Source organism: Oryctolagus cuniculus, chromosome 7 (genome assembly GCF_051225735.1).
Source record: "Oryctolagus cuniculus isolate XC-2025 breed Fujian yellow rabbit chromosome 7, ASM5122573v1, whole genome shotgun sequence".
Taxonomy (NCBI): Eukaryota; Metazoa; Chordata; class Mammalia; order Lagomorpha; family Leporidae; genus Oryctolagus; species Oryctolagus cuniculus.
In genome coordinates, this window is record NC_142873.1 from 117,558,756 (window position 1) to 117,580,453 (window position 21,698).

Below are 21,698 nucleotides of genomic sequence, written 5' to 3' on the forward strand. Positions count from 1 at the left end.
AGCCAGGAGCCAAGAGCTTCTTCTGGGTCTCCCACGTGGGTGCAGGGGCCCAAAGGCTTGGGCCATCCTCCACTGCCTTCTCAGGCCATAACAGAGCGCCAGATCAGAAATGGAGCAGCTGGGACTAGAACTGGCACCCATATGGGATGCCAGTACTTCAGGCCAGAGTGTTAACCCGCTGAACCACAGTGCCGGCCCCTGTGTGCTTATTTTATATTGTGCAACTTTACCAAACTCTCTTATGAGTTCCAACAGTCTCTTAGTGGATCTTTTGGCTCCCCTATATATAGAGTCATGTCATCTGCAAACAGGGATAACTTGACTTCCATTTAGTATCCCTTTGATTTCTTTTTCTTGCATAATGGCTCTGGCTAAAACTTTCAGAACTATATTGAATAGCAGTGGTGAAAGTGGGAATCCTTGTCTGGTTCTGAATCTTAGTGGAAATGCTTCCAACTTAAGAAGAATTGTGTATTGATTACAGTATTCAACCAAAAGTATTAAGTAGAACAAACAAACAAAAAATACTAACAGGGATAACATATTAAGTTGCTCATCAACAGTCAGGGTGAGGGCTGATCAAGTCACTGTTTCTCATAGTGTTCATTTCACTTTAACAGGTTTCCTTTTTGGTGCTCAGTTAGTTGTCACCGATCAGGGAGAACATATGGTATTTGTCCCTTTGGGATTTGGCTGTTTGTAGTAGTACCTGATGATTCTTTTAATTTCTGTGGTGTCTATTGATACATTTTCTTTTCATCTCTGATTTTTTTGATGTGGGTCTTCTCCCTCCTTTTGGTTAGTTGGGCCAATAGTGCATCATTTTGCTTATTTTTTTTAAACAGCTCTTTATCTTTTTTTTTTTAATTTTTTTTTTTTGACAGGCAGAGTGGACAGTGAGAGAGAGAGACAGAGAGAAAGGTCTTCCTTTTTGCCGTTGGTTCATCCTCCAATGGCCGCTGCGGCCAGCGCGCCATGGCCAGCGCGCTGCAGCTGGCATGCTGCAGCCGGCGCACTGCGCTGATCCGATGGCAGGAGCCAGGTACTAATCCTGGTCTCCCATGGGGTGCAGGGCCCAGGTGCTTGGGCCATCCTCCACTGCACTCCCTGGCCACAGCAGAGAGCTGGCCTGGAAGAGGGACAACCGGGACAGAATCCGGCGCCCCGACCGGGACTAGAACCTGGTGTGCGGGCGCCGCAAGGCAAAGGATTAGCCTAGTGAGCTGCGGCGCCGGCCTGAACTGATCTTTTTTAAAAATTATTTTTAGTTTCAATTTTCTTTATTCTCTAATTTTAATTATTTCTTTCCTCCTACACTTTTTTTTTTGTTGTTGTTGTTCTTTTTCCATTTCTTTGAGATTCATTGATAGCTTATTTACTTGATGCCTTTCCAATTTTTTGATGTAGGCACTAATTGCTAAAAACTCCCTTCTTAACACTGTTTTTGTTATATCCCATGTTTTGATATGTTGTGTTGTCATTTTCATTCATTTCTAGGAATATCTTATTTCTCTTTTGTCTTCTTCTGTGACCCACCAGTCATTTAGGAGTCTGTTGTTCAGTCTCCATGTGACTGTACATTTTCTTTTTTGCTGAGATATTTCCAAGGATTTTCTTGCTCCTCTTCCAGGCCAGCTCTCTGCTGTGGCCTGGGAAGGCAGAGGAGGATGGCCCAAGTGCTTGGACCCTGCACCCTCATGGGAGACTAAGAGGAGGCACCTGGCTCCTGGCTTTGGGTTGATGCAGCACACTGGCCATAGTGGCCATTTTGGGGTGAACCAACGGAAAATGGAAGACCTTTCTCTCTGTCTCTCTTTCTCTCTCACTGTCTAACTCTGCCTGTCAAGAAAATATTTCCAAGGATTTCTTCTTTCTTCTGCCTAAGTCTTTTGTTGAGACTTTCTACTGTATTTTTTATTTAACATATTTTTTTCATTGCTAATATTTCAGTTTGCTTTCTCTTCAACATCTCTATCTCTCAGCAAAATTTTTCATCTATGTCATGTGTTCATTTCTTTATCTCATGAATTTGTTTCTCTGTGTCTCTGAATAATCTTTTTTTAAAGATTTATTTATTTTTTGAAAGTCAGAGTTCCACAGAGAGAGAAGGAGAGGCAGAGAGAGAGAGGTCTTCCATCACTCCCTAATTGGCCCCAATGGCTGGAGTTGTGCCAATCCAAAGGCAGGAGCCAGGAGCTTCTTCCAGGTCTCCCACGTGGGTGCAGGAGCTCAAGAACTTGGGCCATCTTCTACTGCTTTCCCTGGCCAAAGCAGAGAGCTGGATGGGAAGTGGAGCAACCAGAACTCAAACTGGTGCCCATATGGGATGCCTGCACTGCAGACGGCAGTGGCTTTACCCACTACGCCACAGCACCGGCCTTCTGAGTAATCTTATGATCATTATTTTGAATTCATTTTCAGGAATTTCATCAATTTCTTCATCTTCAAATTCTAGTATTGAAGTGTTGTGTTCATTTTGGGTAGTTATATTGTATTCTTTGTTTATGTTTCTTGTATTCCTACATTCATTTTTAGTCATTTATGCAAACAGCTGTTAGTTTTCTTCTCTCATGGCATTTACCTTTGAATGATGCCTCTGTGGCTTAGTGGAATGTCTTGTTTGTTCCTTCAGTGGATATCCAGAGGGATGAGTTGGGTGGGGCCAAGGACCTCTGGTCAGTGCTCAAGGGTGGGGTGAGAGTCCAGAGTGACACCCAATTTGGAATAGATCGCTATTGTCAGCAGGGTAGAGGATATGATCAAGTCTGTTGGCATAATCGCAACTCTTCTCTCTTCCAAATTGGTCAATACCCTGGGTTAACCAACAGTGGCTACAAACCCCACCCACACAAGCACATGTATTGCACAAAGCATCTGTTCAGTCATCAGTGTGAGCATGAAACCCTCTGCAATTACCCACCCCACGTGATCAGGTATCTCTGAGCCTCTGAGGCCAGACACAGTGATTGCCCAGAGGCCCAGATCCACCCCATGCCCTATTGTGCAGTCACAGAATTCCTGAAGTCATAGTGTGCAAGGCTCCCACATTTACAGGGTTTAGGGGACCCACCTCCAGCTCTGCATGCCTACCCGGTCCATGGAGAAAGCAAAGGCGTTTTCAGAGCAAGCTGACTGTGCATGCTTAAAGTCTTGGCTGGAAGCCCGTGACAAGACGGGGGAAATGGGAATGTCTTACAGCCCTAAGTGGGTATCCAGCCCCCTGCCAACCCTCCGTGGAGTCCAGACTCAAAGTCAATGGAGAGTCCAGATTTTTCCTTCTGATAAAATTCCCGTAGTCACACACGGGAGAACTGTAGCAGCCTCCACTGGTGTTTAAGGCGGCACTTTCTCTCTGCAGATCATTGGGTGCCCTTGTGTGTGGGGGGGGGCAGGGGGGTGGGTGGAGAGAAAAATATACCTTTTTGTTCACGGGGACCCAAGCAGGGCTCCAGGCCAGACTCAAAGACAGTGTAGGCTGCAAGGTTCTTCCTCAGGCAGTATCACCAGTGCTGGGGCTTGCATTTCCTCCAGCCCCTGGCTACAGAAGTTGCGGGTTGTGCTCTCACTTGGTGCTGTGTGTTCATACTCCCCACACTGCTCCACAGTGTCTCTCTTTCTGTAGATTTCCACTGTAAACCTCATTCCAACTCTCCCCTGGTAATGCACTTTCCCCACTTTTTTTTTCTGTTATCTTCCCAATGTCAAAATCAGCACATCTTTCCCAGTTCAGCCATCTTGGAATCCAAATAAATAAATTAAATATAAATAAAATAAATTGATTTTAAAAAAGTGTGTTAGATCAAAGCCTGAATTGAAAATGAGAAAATAGAAACATAGAGGGTAGACTATTCTTTATAGGAGAAAAAAAAAACCCTAAGCAAAAGTTATTCACATTGATGATAGCTACACATTGTGGTAAGGAGGAGATTGGGACAAGGATTGCAGCATTAGGAACTTGAATTTAGTCAGGGAAAGTGAGAAATGGGAGTTCTGAGAAGAGGACCAGGGAGTAGGAGACCAGGGTGGAGTCTTTTCATGTTCAGTCATGACGGGGTAATAAGGCATTGACTAAACTTCCTCATAAACAATAAGCTACAAGACAAATTACGTAAAAGAACTGCTTTCCAACGTTGGACTATGGACAGTCCAGGGCTGTGATCCCTGGAAAAAGTTAAACTAGTAAATTGAGTTCTAAAATTGCTCCAACTTTCTGCCTGAAGGGAATATCTGGACTGTGAGCTCAAAGGGAAATCTGAAAGGAGCCTGGAGATGTTGTGGCTTGTGGACAACATCAGGGAGGTGGAAGTTGAGTGATCATAAATTCTCAGAGCGGAACTGTAGATAAAGGGGAGCTATATGGAAACAAGATCTCCAGAGATCCTCATAAGGGCTTTGTAATTTTGCTGAGAAAAACAAAAAGCAATTTCCAGAGCTCACAGAAGGTAGGGAAACATTCTAGCTAGAACTGGTAAAAATGGAAAGGACTTAGTGCTCAACCATGTCTTTCACTGAAAACTAGTGAGGCTTCTACCTTGGTCAGGGGATAAACCAGGTCTGCCATAAAGTCTGTTCTGTAACCGCCCCACAAAAATTAAAAATACATCTCTAAGGACTCAAACTCACCCACAGATGATATACATGTATTCCAAATAAATTCAAGAACTCTTAAAGGAAATAATAAGCCCCAGAACCAATGATGTAATAGTCAAAATGTCCAGAATGTAATAAAGTATTATAAGAATAATAAGATGGAAGAAAATATGATGTTGAGCCAAGAGAAAATAAATGAACACTAATCCATTAGTAGAAGCAGACCTAGAGATGACAGAAATGATTATGATTTAGCAGACAAGGGCATTAAAACAGCTATTATAAGTATTTACAGGTATTGAAGTAAGAACATAGAGTAAGAAGAGAAATGGAAGATTTAAAACAAAACCAAATGGAACTTTGAAATGTTAAAAAAATCTGATTGTGGATCTCAGTGGACAAGAATAGCAGGTTAAATATGATAGAAGAAAAGATATGAACATGGAATAAACTTGAAGATATAGCAGCAGAATTGAGGTTGAATCACAGAAAGAAAAACATTGGGGAACAAAAGGCAGAGTGTTAGTGAACTGGAATAATATCAAATAGACCAGTAAATGTCTAAGTGTAGTCCTAGAATAAAAAAAATGTTTGGAAGAGGGACAGACAAAAATATTTGATGGAAAATGGCTAAATTTTTCTAAGTTTGACAAAATCTAAATGTCCAAATCCAAGCTCAGAGAACCACAGCATGCACACACACACACACACACAATCACACCAAGATACGTTACGATCAGATTGCTCAAAACCAAAGATAGAGAAAAAAGTCTTAAAATCACTGAAAAAATTATGTATATGGGAACAAGGGTAAGAACGGTAGCATACTTGTTTTTAACAGTTTGAAATATAGTGCAATTCTTTCAAGTGCCAAAAGGAAAAAATTCTAGGGGCCAGAGCTGTGGCATAGCGGGTAAAACTGCCTCTTGCAGTGCCAGTACCTCATATGGGCACCAGTTGGAGTCCCGGCTGCTCCTCTTCTGATCCAGCTCTCTGCTATTGACTGAGAAAGCAGTAGAAGATGGTCTAAGTCCTTGGGCCCCTGTACCCACGTGAGAGACCCAGAAGAAGCTCCAGGCTCCTGGCTTTGGATGTGCAGCTCCAGCCATTGTGGCCAACTGGGGAGTGAACCAGCGGATGGAAGACCTCTCTCTCTCTCTCTCTCTCTCACTCTGCCTCGCCTTCTCTCTGTGTGTAACTCTGCCCTTCTCTCTGTGTGTAACTCTGCCTTTCAAATAAATAAATGAATCTTTTAAAAAAGGAAAAAAATTACAAACCTAGAATTTTATATTTAAATTGAAAATATCTTTCAAAAATGAAGGTAAAATTTAAAAATTTGAGACAAAAACAGAGACAATTTATTACCAATTGACATGTACTATAAAATCAGTTTAAGGATGATCTTTAGAATAAAGTTCTCAGATGATAACACAAATCTATGTAAAGAAATTATAGATGCCAGAAATAGTGAATATATATATATGAATATTAAAGTAATTGAAGAAAAAAATTCTCATTTTAAAATTTCTTTAAAGCACTATTAATTGTTTGTTAGTATTTTAAGTATTTGAAAGTCACAGAAAGAGTGAAACGAGCATTCCCATCTACTGATTCACTTCCCAAAAGCTCACTATGGCTAGCAGTAGGCAAGTCCAAAGTGAGGAGCTGGGAACTCAACCTGGGTTTCTCATGTGGGTGGTTTGGATCCAGCTACTTAGGCATCACCTGCTGCTCTCAGGGGCATGTTAACAGGGAACTGGATTCAGAGACTCCAACCCAGGCATTCCAACATAGGATGCAGGGCAACCTAGTTGTGTCTTAAATGTTATACCAAATGCCTATCCCAAAACTGATTGCTTAAAACAAATAACAACAATGTATTGTGAGCTTATAATACATGAAAAAAAAATAAAAATATTTAACAGTAATACCATAAAGGGCTGGGGAAGGAGGAAGAAACTAAAAGATTTGAACTATGTTATACATGAAGTTGTATATAGCTTGCATATAGACTGTGATATTTTGGAAATCCTAGCTAAACCACTAAAAATGAAGAGGTTTAGCTAAAAAAACAATAGGGAGATAGAATGCAAAAAATATACTGACATTCAAATAAGATAGAAAAACAGGGGAAGTTGAACAAAGAACAGAGAAAACCAGTAAAAATGATAAAATGGTAGATTTAAAACTATATGAAAATTGCATTGAATGTAAATGGTATAAATACTATAATTAAAAGGCAGTGATTGCCAGACTAAAAAAAAAAAAATCAAGACACAGCTATATGCTGTTCACAGAAATGCACTTTAAACACCAAACTAGCTTAAGACAAACAAATAAAAAAGCAAACAAACAAAAACAGTTGCCATGCAAAAACTGAGTACAAGAATTTTGGAATAGCTATTTAGTAGTAAGTAAAGGAGACTCCAGAACAAATACTGTTGCTGGGGCAAAAGTGAATATTTGTGACCTCCCCACATTTTTATGTTGAAATCTAATCCCCAGTGTCATTGTATTTGGAGATGGGGCCTTCAGGAGTTAAGTAGGTTAGGAAAACGAGGCCCAATGAATGGGATAAGTGCCCCTATTAGAGAAAGCCAGAGGCAAGCTCTCTTTTTATGTAATGTGAAGTTATAATGAGAATTCAGCAATTGTAACTTGGAAGAAGCCCTTCATTAGAACCTGATCATGCTAGCACCTTGACCTCAGATTTTCAGTCTCCATAATTGAGAGCTAAATTTCTGTTTTTTATAAGCCTCTCAACCTGTGCTGTGCTACTTCTTTATAGCAACTCAAACTGACCAAGTAAAGGCACATAAGGAAAACTTACAGCGAGTATATTTAAAAAGGAAAGACTGAATGCTTTCCTCCCAAGACTGGGAATACATGGTGACCCACTCTTACCAGTTATATTCGGCCTTAGACTGGAATTTCTATCCAGTGCAGTAAGGCAAGGAAAAGAAATAAAAGGCATACAGGTTGTACAATAAAACATAAATATGTCCTAAATCACACAATACTTGATTGTCTATGTAGAAAAATCCAAGGAATCTACAGATGAAGTAAAATGCAAATTCATCAAAGTCACACTTAAGAACAATATAAAAAAGAGTATTATAATAAGCTAGCAATGAATTAATAAAACTAAAGTTAATCATTTGCCACTAAATTAAAGAAGCATGAAATACTTATGGACAAAGTTAGCAAAATATGGGCAAGTCTTGAATAGTGAAAGCAAATATTATTGAAAAATTTAAAGAAGACTAAGTAAAGGGAAACTTATGTCAAGGTTCTAAACTTCAGGGAAGTTCAGTCTTTCTGAATGTTTGGTAATTGAGTCTACTGACAGTATAGATTAATAGGAGGAAAGGTATAAATATTAATGTACACATATGTATGAAGTCATACAAAATATGGAGGTCACATGGCTGAGGTTTAAATCTCCTCTTCATAGAGTACAGGGATGTGGGAGGCTGTAGGCATTTTTAGAATGGGAGTAAATGATTTTTAGGGGATTGGGAATGAGACTAGAAAATAGACAACGGCCTGGGAGGTGATGTGTATTAGGTGGGGAGTATAGGGAGGTCGGAGCGATCATAGCTCTGAGACTTTCTCCAGCCCAGCCTGTGGGAGCACTAAACTTTGAGGAATGGTTCTCTGAGCCCCAACAGAATGGACATCTCTATGTTGTTAAGATGTTTCTTTGTCACAAATTGGTCTTCTAATGAATAACCTACCTGCATTTTTTTGGAGAGGCTGATAAGCTGAATTTAAATATATATGGAAATGCATAGGACCTAGAATAGTGAAAAAAGCTCTAATAAGATGAGCAAAATTAGAGGACTTCCAATTTCATGATCTAACGATTTGTCTGGTAGTGGGATATGGAAAGACCCATAGGTTAAAGGAGCAGAGTAGAGAATTCAGAAACTGGTGTGGTCAAAGGAATTTTTATAGAGATATCAAGGAAAATCAATAAGACAAAAATAAACTTGACTACAGATGATGCTGAAATAGTTGGATACCCATATGGGAAAAATTAACCTGACCTCTTCATTATACCATACATGATAGTGAATTAAAATGCATCTAACACATAAATATAAAACCACAAACTACCAAAATTCTAGACAAAGACAATTTAGTCTTCACAACAATAGAGTACACAATGATTTCTTAAGGCACAAAAAGCATGAAATTTAAAAATAAAAATTACTGGGGCCGGCACTGTGGTGCAGCAGGTTAAAGCCCTGGCCTGAAGCGCCGGCATCCCATATGGGCACTGGTTCTAGTCCCAGCTGCTCCACTTCCGATCCAGCTCTCTGTTGTGGCCTGGGAAGGCAGTAGAGGATGGCCCAAGTCCTTGGGCCCCTGCACCCATGTGGGAGACCTGGAAGAAGCTCCTGGATCCTGGCTTTGGATGGGCGCAGCTCCGGCTGTTGTGATCATCTGGGTAGTGAACCAGTGGATGGAAGACCTCTCTCTCTGTCTCTACTTTTCTCTGTAACTCTTTCTTTTAAATAAATAAAATAAATCTTAAAAAAAAAATTACTGAGTTGAAATTCACCAAAATGAAAATTTGTGTTCTGAAAGCACTGTTAAGAAAGGAAAATGCAAGCCGTAGATTGAGAGAAAATTACTGCAAAACATGGACTTAGTAAAATCTTGTACCCAGAAAAAGTAAATGGTGCAATTCACTATTATTACCAATTCAGTCACACAGGCGAGAAAAAAGATGAGAGGTGGCCTTTCAGAAAACGAGACATACACATGCATCAGAAGCACACAGAGGATGCTCTGCCTCAGCGTGACTTTTGTGCCATCCTCCATGTGGGCTTTACAGGTCATCCTGTGTATTCCCGTCTATGCCACAAGCTTGCAAAAACACCACATGAAGAAAGCAATGAAATTTGATTACTGACTGAGCTGTCGCGGTAGACTCCACTTATGTACTTAACTAAGAAAACGTTCTTTTGTCCCATGTGGTGGTTAAAATAGTTAAAATAATTAGCAATTTGGAAGACATAAAATAAAACCACAATTATATTAACAAATCTGGAGTGATGTGAAGAGGTTGACCACTAGCTCTGATTTTGCTTTTTGGTAATTGTTCCTTTTAATTATTAAAACATCAAAAATTTCCCCTCTGACAATTCAGTTGTGACTTTGGGATCCATTATGGAGATGAAAGAATTTTCAGAAATACATTATGATTGAAGAAGAAAACTATCTCAGATTAAAACATTATGTGTTTCTCAGCCTTTGTTTATGTAATTATACACTAGGATAATGAAAACATCCACTTCTCAGGTCAATTTTACTCTGTGGCTTAAAACCCTTCCATATTTTTCTGTTATCGTTGTGACAAAGTCCAGAGCGCCTGGCCTGGCTCTTCAGATCCTTGATGATCCAACTCTTGTCTTTCCATCCGGTCTCCTCTCTTATTCTTTCTCTGTTACCCATGAGCAGCACTCTGTCAGCACCTTTCTTACTCCTTAGAATTTCCTTTACTCATATGTTAATTAAGCTTAGTTTTTCTTGCCTTTGAAAACTTAAGCCACATGAAAACTCAAACTCTTCCCACAAGTCTTTTGGTCTCCTTCCTGCAGTCTCCCGTTCCCTGGTCTGCCTTAACATGAGGCTTGTCTGTGCTCCCATTGACCTTGTTGACCTTGACCACAGCATTTATTTAATCACATGGGACAATTTCCATCTGATGGCTCTTCTTCGTCTTGAAGTACTGACTTATTATTACTTAAATATTTATTTACTTAAGAGGCAGAGCAACACAGAGAGAAGAGAGAGCTGCTATCTGCTGGTTCAGTCCCCATATGCCTACAACAGTTCCTGGTTGGGGCCAGAGCTTGGAGTCAGGAACTCAAGCCAAGTATCCACAGGAATCCAGTCACTTGAACCACCACTGCTGTCTCTCTGGGTCTGCAGAGCAGGAAGTTGCAATCAGGAGAGGAGCTGGCTGTTGAACATAGGCATTCCAATGGGTGGTGTGGGAATCTCAGCTACTAGGTCAAAAGTCTGCCCCAGGGGCATGGATTATTTAGCTCCAGGTTTTCACGCCCAGGTCATTATTTGGCACCAAAAAGTGGATATCATTACATATTTGTTGAATGGGAGGGCCTGAGAATGATGTAAGTCCCAGCTTATGAAGGTAACTTCTCCGCAAACTCTTTCTCAATAGAGGGAAATAGTCCTCTGTGCCCTTGTTTTGCCTGCAATGCCCAGTGAGGAAACTGGAACACAGAAGACATTTAATTGATGTCAGCATCCTTGTTGAAATGTTCATGTAAAACAGGCTGCTTTTAATACTTCTTTTAATTTTTTAATTTTTTTTAATATTTTCAATTGTGAGGTAGTATACAAAGAATTCCCATATACCCCTCATTCCTCATCCTCTATTATTAACATCTCATATAATATTTTGTTATAATTCCTTTTATTTTATAACCAAATGACTTTAGTTCTAGTTTGGTTCTGCTTAACCTTGTGAATTTAGATAAGAACATCACCTCTTTTGGCTTTACTTCCTATATCTAAATAATGGGAACAGTAAAATTTACCACATGGATTATTTTGAAAATTAAATGGTATGAGGGTACTTCAAAAAGTTCATGAAGATAGAATTAAATCCATGCAAAATTCATAGATAATGCTTAGTATGAAAAAAACTATGTGTGGATTTCAAATTTCTGTACCAACATAAACTTATGTTTTCATTCTGCCGTTCCATGAAATTGTGGAGGTACCCTCACGTACCATCTAGATTATGAACGGCTGCACTTGAAGTCAGGCAGGCCCTTCCCAAAGTGTGATACATCTGTGGAAAAACCATAACGCTGTTTTAGGAAGGTTGCATGGGCTGCATAGTCGGTTTTGGAGTCCACGACTGACAGAGAATCCTGAAAACACAGAATGGGTTGTGGCACAGCAGGGAAAGACCATCATCTTCTCTCTCTCTCTCTTTTTTTTTTTTTGACAGAGTTAGACAGTGAGAGAGAGACAGAGAGAAAGGCCTTCCATTTTCCGTTGGTTCACCCCCAAGTGGCTGCTACGGCCGGCGCGCTGTGCAGATCTGAAACCAGGAACCAGGTGCTTCTCCTGGTCTCCCATGCGGGTGCAGGGCCCAAGCACCTGGGCCATCCTCCACTGCCTTCCAGGGCTACAGCAGAGAGCTGGACTGGAAGAGGAGCAACCGGGACAGAATCTGGCACCCCAACTGGGACTAGAACCAGGAGTGCTGGCGCCGCAGGCAGAGGATTAGCCAAGTGAGCCGCGGCGCCGGCCATCTCTCCTCTTCTTTCCTTTGGAGATTCTCTCCACATCTGGCTTAGGTCATAAGACAAAATTAACTTGTTGGTTTCACCCTGTTGACATCTGTCTCTGTCAATGCAAGACCCAGGCAGCGCAAATGTCAGTCTTCTCCCAGGGAGCCTAGAGAATGTGCCCACATCACGACAGGGATTGGGGGGCAAGTATAAAACCATTCCAGGGTGTCTTCTGGAAATATTTTGGGGATATGCACTGACAAAATCGGGGAAGGACTACCTCTGGATTTTATGACACGTGTCAAATCTTTTGCTTTGCAAATAGTAACAAAACGAACAAAATCTGCTTTGTTTTCTTTCTCTTTTAAAGTGGAAAAAGTTGCAAAACAGACTATCATAATAGTAAGGATTGTATTGTAAGTGCACATCCTGGGGCTGGCACTGTGAGTTAGTGGGTTAAACCACCACCTGCAGTGCCGGCATCCCATATGGGTGCCAGTTCGAGCCCCTGTTGCTCCACTTCCTATCCAGCTCTCTGCTATGGCCTGGGAAAGCAGTAGAAGATGGCCCAAGTCCTTGGGCCCCTGCACTCACATGGGAGGCCCAGAAGAAGTTCCAGGCTCCTGGCTTCTGATTGGCTCAGCTCTGCTGTTGCAGCTGTTGCAGCCATGTGGGGAGTGAACCAGCAGATGGAAGACCCACCCCCACCCCCGCCTCTGTCTCTCTGCAACTCTGCCTTTCAAATAAAACAAATAAAAAAATTTTTTTTAAAAAGTGCACATGCTATGATTTGGATTTGCTTTGAGTGTGTCTCACAATGGTTCATGTCTTGAAAGCTTGGTTTCCAGTGTGCTGATGCTGAAATCTGGGGCCTGGAGAGAGGTTTGGGTCATGGGGCTGGCAAGTGTTTTTCTCCTAAGGGATTCATCTGGTTCTCCCAGGATCCGGGTTGGCTCCAGAGATGGTGAGTTGTTAGAAAAACAGTGAGTCTTGCTCCTGAGCATCTCCGACTTCCTGTCTCTTTTGTATGCATTCCTGTCATTGTGACACCACCTACCACAAGGCCCTCACCAGAGGCTGAACAGACAAGAGCACTTGATCTTGGGCTGACAGCCTCCAAAACTGTGAGCTAACTAAACTTTTTTTTTTTTTTTTTACCTGTCCAAGGTCACTAGCTAAGAAGTAGGGGGCATAAGACTTGAACCCCAGTCTCTGGATTTGAAATCCTCATTGAAAGGCAAAGTCTGTTTCTCTCTTCCATGACTGCTTGTATTGTCACCTGTGACTGAAACAGCATACAGGACAGAAAGATCTGGTAGTCAAGTTATCCAAAGAAAAAGTGAAGAAATAAGCCCCTCATTGCAGGAGAAGGACAAGCAGAGGCTTAATGAGTGGTAGGGATATTGTAGATGGGATCCAGCTATTGGCTGGGACATGGGACTGGACAGTTGGCGACTCAGAATCATTAACATGAAAGCACTGGGGCTGGCATATAATCCTTGGACATGGAAGCCAGAATGGGAGAGTCTATGTGTGAAGTGGATTCTGAGACAGAGGAGACCTTTCAACTCTCAGGATCCCAGTGCATCATGGCCAGAGGAGGCCTTGGTCCAGGGAATGAGGCCAACTACAAAACTCTACCATCCATTCTTAGTAGCATGGATCTGGTAACCCGAAAAAGGATTCCAAGGTCTGTTTTGACTTAGAGTCTCCCAAAAAGTGCACCATGATGGCCTCTGGAGTAGACCTGGTCTGCAGTCTGGAAGGGGTTCCTTTGGAGACCGGCTGTACCAGACTTCCTTCTGACCCAGAGAACCGAAGATGATCGACTTGAAGTTTTGGTAGCCTAACAGGACCCTAACTACAATGGATCAAGAGTGACAACTCAACCAGCCAATGAAACACATACATATTATTAACAGGGAAGCAAGCGACCAAACCAATTCCCCTCACTGATTCTTGAGACAGATACGATGGACAGAACATAGACTGACCCTATTTCAGAGTTGCGCAGTTTTGAATTGAAATTCTGGTTCTGTCACTATCTTGTGAGGTGACTTGGCTTTTCCTTGTTTCCTTACCTATAACTTGGGAAACATTTATGTCCACTTTGGAGAGAAATGAATATACCTATCCATTTGTAATAAACTAGATGTTTCATAAATTCCAGTTTTCCCCCCTTCCCAGATAGAAACAGAAAGTCCCATTATTGAAAAGCAAAGTATTGGATGTCACCAGCAGTTGATACAAATGTTAAAGACAGAATTTCCAAAATTGTCTACACTTTTTCTTAGAGTGACTATGTGAGTGAGGACTGAAACCTAATGTTTACCATTCATCAGTCGGTGCAATTTGAAACAAAAACCAGCACTCTGTGGGTCATTAATCTGGCTCAAGAGGTCACCCTGCCCAAGGCCAAACCAGTTGTTTTTCACAGCTTTGCCCTACACAGGGTTTTCTCCTGCACTCTGGGAGTGCCTTCCCCCACCCCATGCCCCCTGTCAACATGACGGATGAATTCAATATCCCTCTGCCCCTGGCTGACAGCTCAGCAAGCTGACTCCAATCAGCAGGACCCCCTGGTCGCCTGATTCAGCCTCCCCAATCAGCAGCAGAGTCTGCCCTGGACAGACAGACAGGTCTGGAGAGCCTGGTAAGTAAGAACTCCCTGCGCGCCCCTGGTGAGAACGCATTTGATGAGGCTGCCACTCACCCTGTCAGTCCGCGTGTGGGATGCATCAAGACCCAGCCTGTTCTCCCCTGCGTTCCCATTGATGTGCCCTAAAGGATTTTTCTTTCAATCTAATTGTTCCGAAGGCATTGGAAGGCCGTTGGTTTGCGATTCATCAATCTATGGCAGCCCGGTTATGCCAGAAGAGTTTAGGCCCTGAACCAGGAGAGTGGGAAGGGTTTCTTGGTGCCATAATGGGACAGAGGTTCACTGGTTTGTTGATTCATCCCACAAATGTTTACTCTCCCTGGTGTTTAACTGTGGGGATGAACTGAGGAGGCAGTTTGCTGGTGGGCCTCGCTCAGAGAAATTCCACTCAATAAATGGAATCCAGATATTCAGGCTTAAGGTCTATTAATATTCAATTAATATTGAACACACAAATCAGATTATTTTATGTACATTTCCTCATTGAGCCGTTGATGTCCCTGTATGTAATTCTAGTAGTTCCATTTTATGGATGAGAAGAATTGGTCTTGGAAGGATCCAATGACTTAGTCAAGTTCCATAGTTAGAAAGCAGCTGAAACGTAATAACCTTTTTCTACATTGTTTGTTTCCACACCTCTTTGCAGGTGTTTATAGGATAAAAGAAAGACGGAGCTGTTTATGGAGGCACATAAAGCTTTCTGCTGTAAGAGTTTGTACGCTTTCTGAGTTATCTGGAATTGCACTGGGTGTAATTTTCAGTGGACAATGGAGCGTTTGGTCGGCTGACCTCGCTTCCAAGTTCAGGAGGCCTCTCGGGTTTCAGTCATCAAGGCTGCCGTGGAGCCCTGGGATTCTGAACTATTTCCTGATGTGCTTCTCTTAGGCTCAGACTCTTGAGTGTGGCCTGAACCTCGTGGTGTTCTTTCGCCACATACAGAGATGAGGTCGGCCTGGATGCTGCCTGGGGTTTTAATCTAAATAACCACTGGAATAGGCTATTTTCAATGTGGTAAAAATGTTTATTTCCTACCGCTACTCGAAGTAAGCTCCTTTTCCAAAGGGCCTCCCTGAAAGAGGAGGTAAGGAGGTGCTGAAGGCTTTTCTATCCTCAGAGAAATTTCCCTTGCATTTCTTAGCTGTTGGCTTTAGAGGCTCAGTTGTTTACAGCCAGAAGACATGGAACTAGCATATTAAGATACAATATAGGGGCCGGCTTCATGGTGGCGCAGTAAGTTAATCCTCTGCCTGCAATGCAGGCATCCCATATGGGCGCCAGTTCTAGTCCCAGCGGCTCCTCTTCCAGTCCAGCTCTCTGCTGTGGCCTGGGAAAGCAGAAGTTGGCCCAAGTCTTCGTGCCCCTGCACCCGCATGGGAGACCGGGAAGAAGCTCCTGGCTCTTGGCTTCAGATTGGTGCAGCTCCGGCTGTAACAGCCATTTGGGGAGTGAACCAACGGAAGGAAGACCTTTCTCTCTGTCTCTCCCTTTCACTGTCTCTAAGTCTACCTCTCAAATAAACAAATAAAATATTTTAAAAGAAGATACAAATTTGGGGCATGCTCGGGAATTTGGGGCATGCTCGGGCTGACTTGCCCCAATTGGTAGAGTTAGAAACATACCAAGGGATTCCAGTTCAATCCCATCAAGGTGGCATGTGCCAATGCCATCTCACTATTCCAAGTGATCAATTTCAGTTCACAATTGATCATAATGAAAGGACTAAGAGTCAAAGGGAGCACATAAACAAGTCTAGTACCTGCTAACACTAACCGATAGAATAAATAAAGGGGAGAGTGATCCAACATGGGAAGTGAGATACTCAGCAGACTCATAGAATGGCGGATGTCCTAAATAGCACTCTGGCCTCAGAATCAGCCCTAAAGGCACTCGGATCTGGCTGAAAAGCCCATGAGAGTATTTCAGGCATGGAAAGCCAAGACACTCTGGCAAAAAGATCTCTGTGAGTGAGATCCCAGTGGAAAGAACAGGTCTTCAAAGAGGGAGGTGCCTTTCTCTGAAGGGAGGAGAGAACCTCCACTTTGACTATGACCGTGTCTAAACAAGATAAGAGTCGGAGAACTCAAGGGGCTTCCATAGCCTTGGAAACTCATGACTGGTGCATAGGGAGATTACTGATGCCATAAACAGGAGTGTCAATTGGTAAAGTCAACAACAGGAGTCACTGTGCACTTACTCCTCATGTAGGATCTCTGTCCTTAATGTGCTGTACATTGAGGCTTAATGCTATAACGAGTACTCAAACAATATATTTCACTTTGTGTTTCTATGGGGGTGCAAACTGTTGAAATCTTTACTTAATGTACACTAAACTGATCTTCTGTAAAAAAAAAAAAAAGAAAGAAAGAAATTATCAATTCCCAACTTGACTCTCATTGGGATTAAACATGACAATAGGTCTGATCTGATTTCATCATCATTTAAAAAAAAATCATCTATTATTTTTCACTTTATGTTTCTGTGTGGGAACAACCTGTTGAAATCCTTACTTAAGGTATACTAAGCTGATCTTCTGTATATTAAGATAATCGAAAATGAATCTTGATGTGAATGGAAGGGGAGAGGGAGTGGGAAAGGGGAGGGTTGTGGGTAGGAGGGACGGTATGGGGGGGGAAGCCATTGTAACCCATGAGTCGTACTTTGGAAATTTATATTCATTAAATAAAAGAAAAAAAAAGATACAATATAAAGTAGCGGGAAATACACTGACCAAGGAGTCTTATTTTTGAGTCAAAATCCTTCTTATGAGTCCGATTCACCTTTGGAAAACTCTGGACACGTTTCTGCCCTTCTTTTTTTCCATCCATAATTTGGAGATGGTTTTTTTTTTTCATCTTACAGAATTATTGTGCAGGTCACATGTGATAATAATTTTATTTACTTATACTTTCATTCATTCAGTAACTGCTAGGGACATGTGATAGAGTGGTAAGACAGCCATGACCTATGAAGTTTGTGGTCCTTTGGGAGAAATAGACATAAATCAGTTTTGATAGGGCTAATATTTAGAAGTCATGAGATGCGCTATGAGAAAGAAATGCAGAGTGATGTGAGGGTTTGTGACTGGACTTAGCAAAGAAGATAAAACTTGAAGGTTGAGAAGTAGATGGAAATGGAGTGAAGGGGGAGGGAGGGACATGTGGTTGAGTACCACCGCATGCATGAAGCTGCAAAGGAGTTTGACACAAACCAGGACTGGAAAGAAGGTCAATGTCAGGGTGCCCATGTGTCCCTGTTTTCTGGGGAACAGTTCCTGTGTATGTACCCATTAATGCAACCTCCTTACACTCCATGAGGTGTCTGCGTTGGATGGGAATTATAAAGTCCTCTCACTCACGTAGCTGATAGATAGTGAGCAAAGAAGAATGTCAGGTTACACTGGGAAACAAAGACAGACGCAGGCTTTGCAGGCTATGTTAAGGAGTCTGGTGTTTAAGAGCAGTCAGCACCAACTGTAGGGTAAGAAATAGATGTAAATGCTACTTAACATTTGCTCAAGAATTCCACATCACGCTGTGCATTTTAGAAGAGGTGGATGCTGTTACTATCCTCACTATTTGCGTAAGCAAACTGAGCCTTAAATAGATCAAGAGACTCTTCTAGGATCATGTAGCTGTGAAGTGGCAGGATCAGATGGAAAGCCAGACCCCCTTCCAAGGACTTGACTGACACCTGGCATTGCCTCCCAAAGTCTTAAGTCTTTCCCCGTAAATGTATTCTGTTCAAGGGTTGAACATTCAGCCAACTTTGGAACATGGTTGTTGAAATGAATTGAGGCTCTCACAGCAGCATCTCCTTACTCTACTCCAAGGCACAGGAGAACTGAGTGTCGGAAGGGATGTGAGACTAGTTGCAGTAATACCCACCGTGCTTTCCGGATTCAGAATTCAGGCCCTGTTTCTACCAGCTGTGACCAAGCAGGGCCACCTCGCTTTTCAGCATCCAATCCTCAACCCTTCAACAGGAGCAGCTGGCCCCTTACCTGCAGTGTCCAGGGAAGAACACACAGTGTGAGAGGGCTCTGTAAGCTGGAAGTTGTCATAATGATGCCAACAGCCAAACACATAGCAAATGTTTGTTACCAAATTCTTTCTCACCCAAAACACTGAGCTCAGTGATCTACCTAATTTTTAAATGTACCCTTTAAAATTATCCACAGACGTTATGGGGGGGGGAAGCCATTGTAATCCATAAGCCGTACTTTGGAAATTTATATTCATTAAATAAAAGTTAAAAAAAATTACCCACAGACTAGGTACTATAATTGTCACCATTTAATACATGTGTAAATGGAGGTCCAGAGAAATTAAGTAAGTTATAACTTATTAAATGGTTTTATCTACTCTGAAAAAGGTACTGTGCATAAATGACTCTGAACTATAGCTCTTAAGAGGTTAAGAGGTAAAGTTGCGCTGATGAAATTTGTACTCATTACATAAAAGGTTTCTTTGGTTAAAAAAAAAAGGTTAAGAGCTCCAGGAGAGGATGAAGATGTGTAAGAGGGTGGCAAGGTGACTCCAAGTCCTTCACGCGAAGGCACTGACGCTGTCGCATGACCCTCGCATGTCTGACTGGAGACCGCTCACTCTGCCTTCAATCTCAGCTCAGAGACTCCCCTGACTTCTAGGCAGATAGTGCATTCTTTTTATTTTGATTCCTCTGCATGTTACTAACTCACAATTGTCCTGTTTCATTTTGTTTTTATATTTGTGTCTCCCAGCAGACTCTGAAACTCTGAGTTGGAAGTTATCCCTCCTTTGTTCGCTGTAGTATCACTGGAACCTGGGACAATTCCTGGAACTGTTAGTGAACAAGCAGCTGTTTTTGAATACATCAATGAATGGGTATTGGAATATGAGGTAAAGTGATGTATATGAAGAACTTGGACATAGTAGGCGTTTTCTCATTTTTCTTCCCTTGTGCCTCCCTGAGCATTCAGGGGTTTAATGTTGTCTTCCCAATCTCTGTATATTCACTCTGATCTGTTGCCACAGAGTGTAGCAGGGGTTTAGTAGATGCTGGCTGAATGAACAAATAAATATGCCTCCGTACTTAGTTGCTTTATCTGTTGCATGAAATGGAGTAGATTTGATAGTCGCTCAACTATTTCTGAGCCTTTGCCATGTAACAGGCAATGAGTGTGTATCGGTCATGGAAAAAGCCCTCAAGAGGCCTGCAGAACTGCAGACTTGAGACAGGGACTATTGTGCGAGGTAGAAAGTCACATCCAAGATTGACAGGTCATATATGAAGCATAAACCCAGTCTTGCCTTGTAGGCTGGGCAAGTTCTCAGTGGGTGGCAAAGCTGCAGTTATAAATCTAGACTCAGATGTCTCCTACTCCATATCCCTTAGACAGAAGTTGCCTTTCTCTCATTCAGAGTGCTCTGGCCCTCCATCTGAACCCCTCTTAGAACAACAATTAAGGTGTGATGTTTGCTGTGTCAACTTAACCGAGCTATGGGGTACCCAGACATTTGGGAAAACATTTTTCTGGGTGGGGCTGTGAGGGTGTTTCTGGATGAGATGAACACACAAAACAGTCTGAGTGAAGCTATCTTTAATGTGGGTGAGTATCATCCAATAAATTGAAGACCTGGATCAAAGAAAGCTCTGAGTAACACAGAACTCCCTTGCCTGGCTGCTGGAGTTACAACATTGGTCTTTTCCTGCTTTCAGGAGTTACAACATTGGTCTTTTCCTGCTTTTCCTGCTTTTCAAATCGAAAAACAGGTGCTTTTGGGGATCTTGAAGTGACTTTCAGATTGGAACTTACACTCTCAGCTTCCTTGTTCTCAGGCCTTCAGATGTGGACTAGAACCACACCACTGGATTTTGTGCCTCTCTCAATTGCTGACTTCAGATTTTGGGATTTCTCAGCCTCCATAATCACATGGACCAGCTCTTTATAATAAGTCTTCTTATACTATAAATACTACGCGTGAATTGTGTATCTATCCATCTATCTATCTATTATCTATCTCCTTTCGGTTCTCTCTCTCTCTCTCTCTCTCTCTCTCTGTAGAAACTTGACTAATACACAGCATTAAAGGAAACTTCCCTTTCTGGCACCTGCATGTGACAGCAGCTGGGCTAAGTGCTTTATATCCATTGCCCCATTCATTCCTCCATCCACTCCTCTGAGGGTGGATATGATTTCCAGCTTACAGATGAGGACATCCAGGCATGGAGAAGTAAAACACCATTCCCAAAGTCACACGAACAAGAAATGGCAAAGTCAGGTTAAAATTTCATTTTTGCCATATCCCCTACTCTTCTCCTGCACTCAACCATATCCTTCTCTGCATATTTCACTTCTCCATTAGAAAGTAAGTTCAGTGCCTAACACAGTATCTGGTACATAGAGGTGCCAGAATTTATTGCATGCTCTATCTGAGTCATAGAAATTTCCCTGCATAAAAGAACTTCAGAGACTTCCTGACCTCCTCCATCTCTCTCTCTCTCTACCCCTGGTCTAGTCCAATTCCTTTTCTTCTAAATGATGCTGATAACTGTTACCTGCACATTTATCCCCTAGGAATTGCAGGGCACCCTGATGCTTGCACTGCAAGGCTGGGGAGCTAACCTCCTCAGGAAACACTTCCACAAGGCTCCTTTGGCACCTTGGCTATCCTGCACCACCTGGGCCTGGAGCCAGATCTGCACTCGGGCTGGAGCAGAGAGGACAGGGTGCGAGCTGAAGAGGACACAGAGACCCTGACAGGCTCACTGGGCCCCTGGTGGTTGAACACCAGCTATAAATAGAAGGAATATGAAGCAGAATGTCTTTTTAATATGCACATGGAATTCATTTATTTAATAAAGAATTTTCCTGGAACAGAGAGCTTGCCGTCAGAGCCGAGCTATTTTTGAATAGGACGTGAAGGAAAAACTCAAGAGAATTATTTACTGTTTGGATTTATGCTTTTAAAATAGGTTGCAATAAAAAGCAAAACTATAGGGGCAGAAATTAGACCAGTGTTTGCCAAAGGCAAGAGGATGGCGGGAAAAGGGACGTGGAGGAGCTTCCGGAGCAATGGTGGTATTCTTTCCTTCATTGTGGTGGTGGTTGTATGGCTGTGCATGTTTGTCAAACCTTGTAGAACTGCTCACCCAAAATAAATGAACTTTACTGAATATAAATTATACTT

At 42.1% G+C, this 21,698-nt stretch overlaps 1 long non-coding RNA gene across 3 annotated transcripts in view; it reads left to right on the plus strand.

Moving 5' to 3' along the window:
- The window catches only part of LOC149125702 (uncharacterized), a 41,778-nt gene extending 20,389 nt beyond the window's left edge, over positions 1–21,389 (plus strand). The window contains exons 4-5 of one of the 3 annotated variants that reach the window (XR_016237346.1): positions 19,268–19,406; positions 21,086–21,389. This is a non-coding gene — a long non-coding RNA (uncharacterized LOC149125702). Of the gene's footprint in view, positions 1–19,267; positions 19,597–21,085 lie in introns of those variants that run through there. The other 2 variants (XR_016237347.1, XR_016237345.1) reach the window with 2 other exon arrangements.
- Positions 21,390–21,698: the final 309 nt, after the last annotated feature.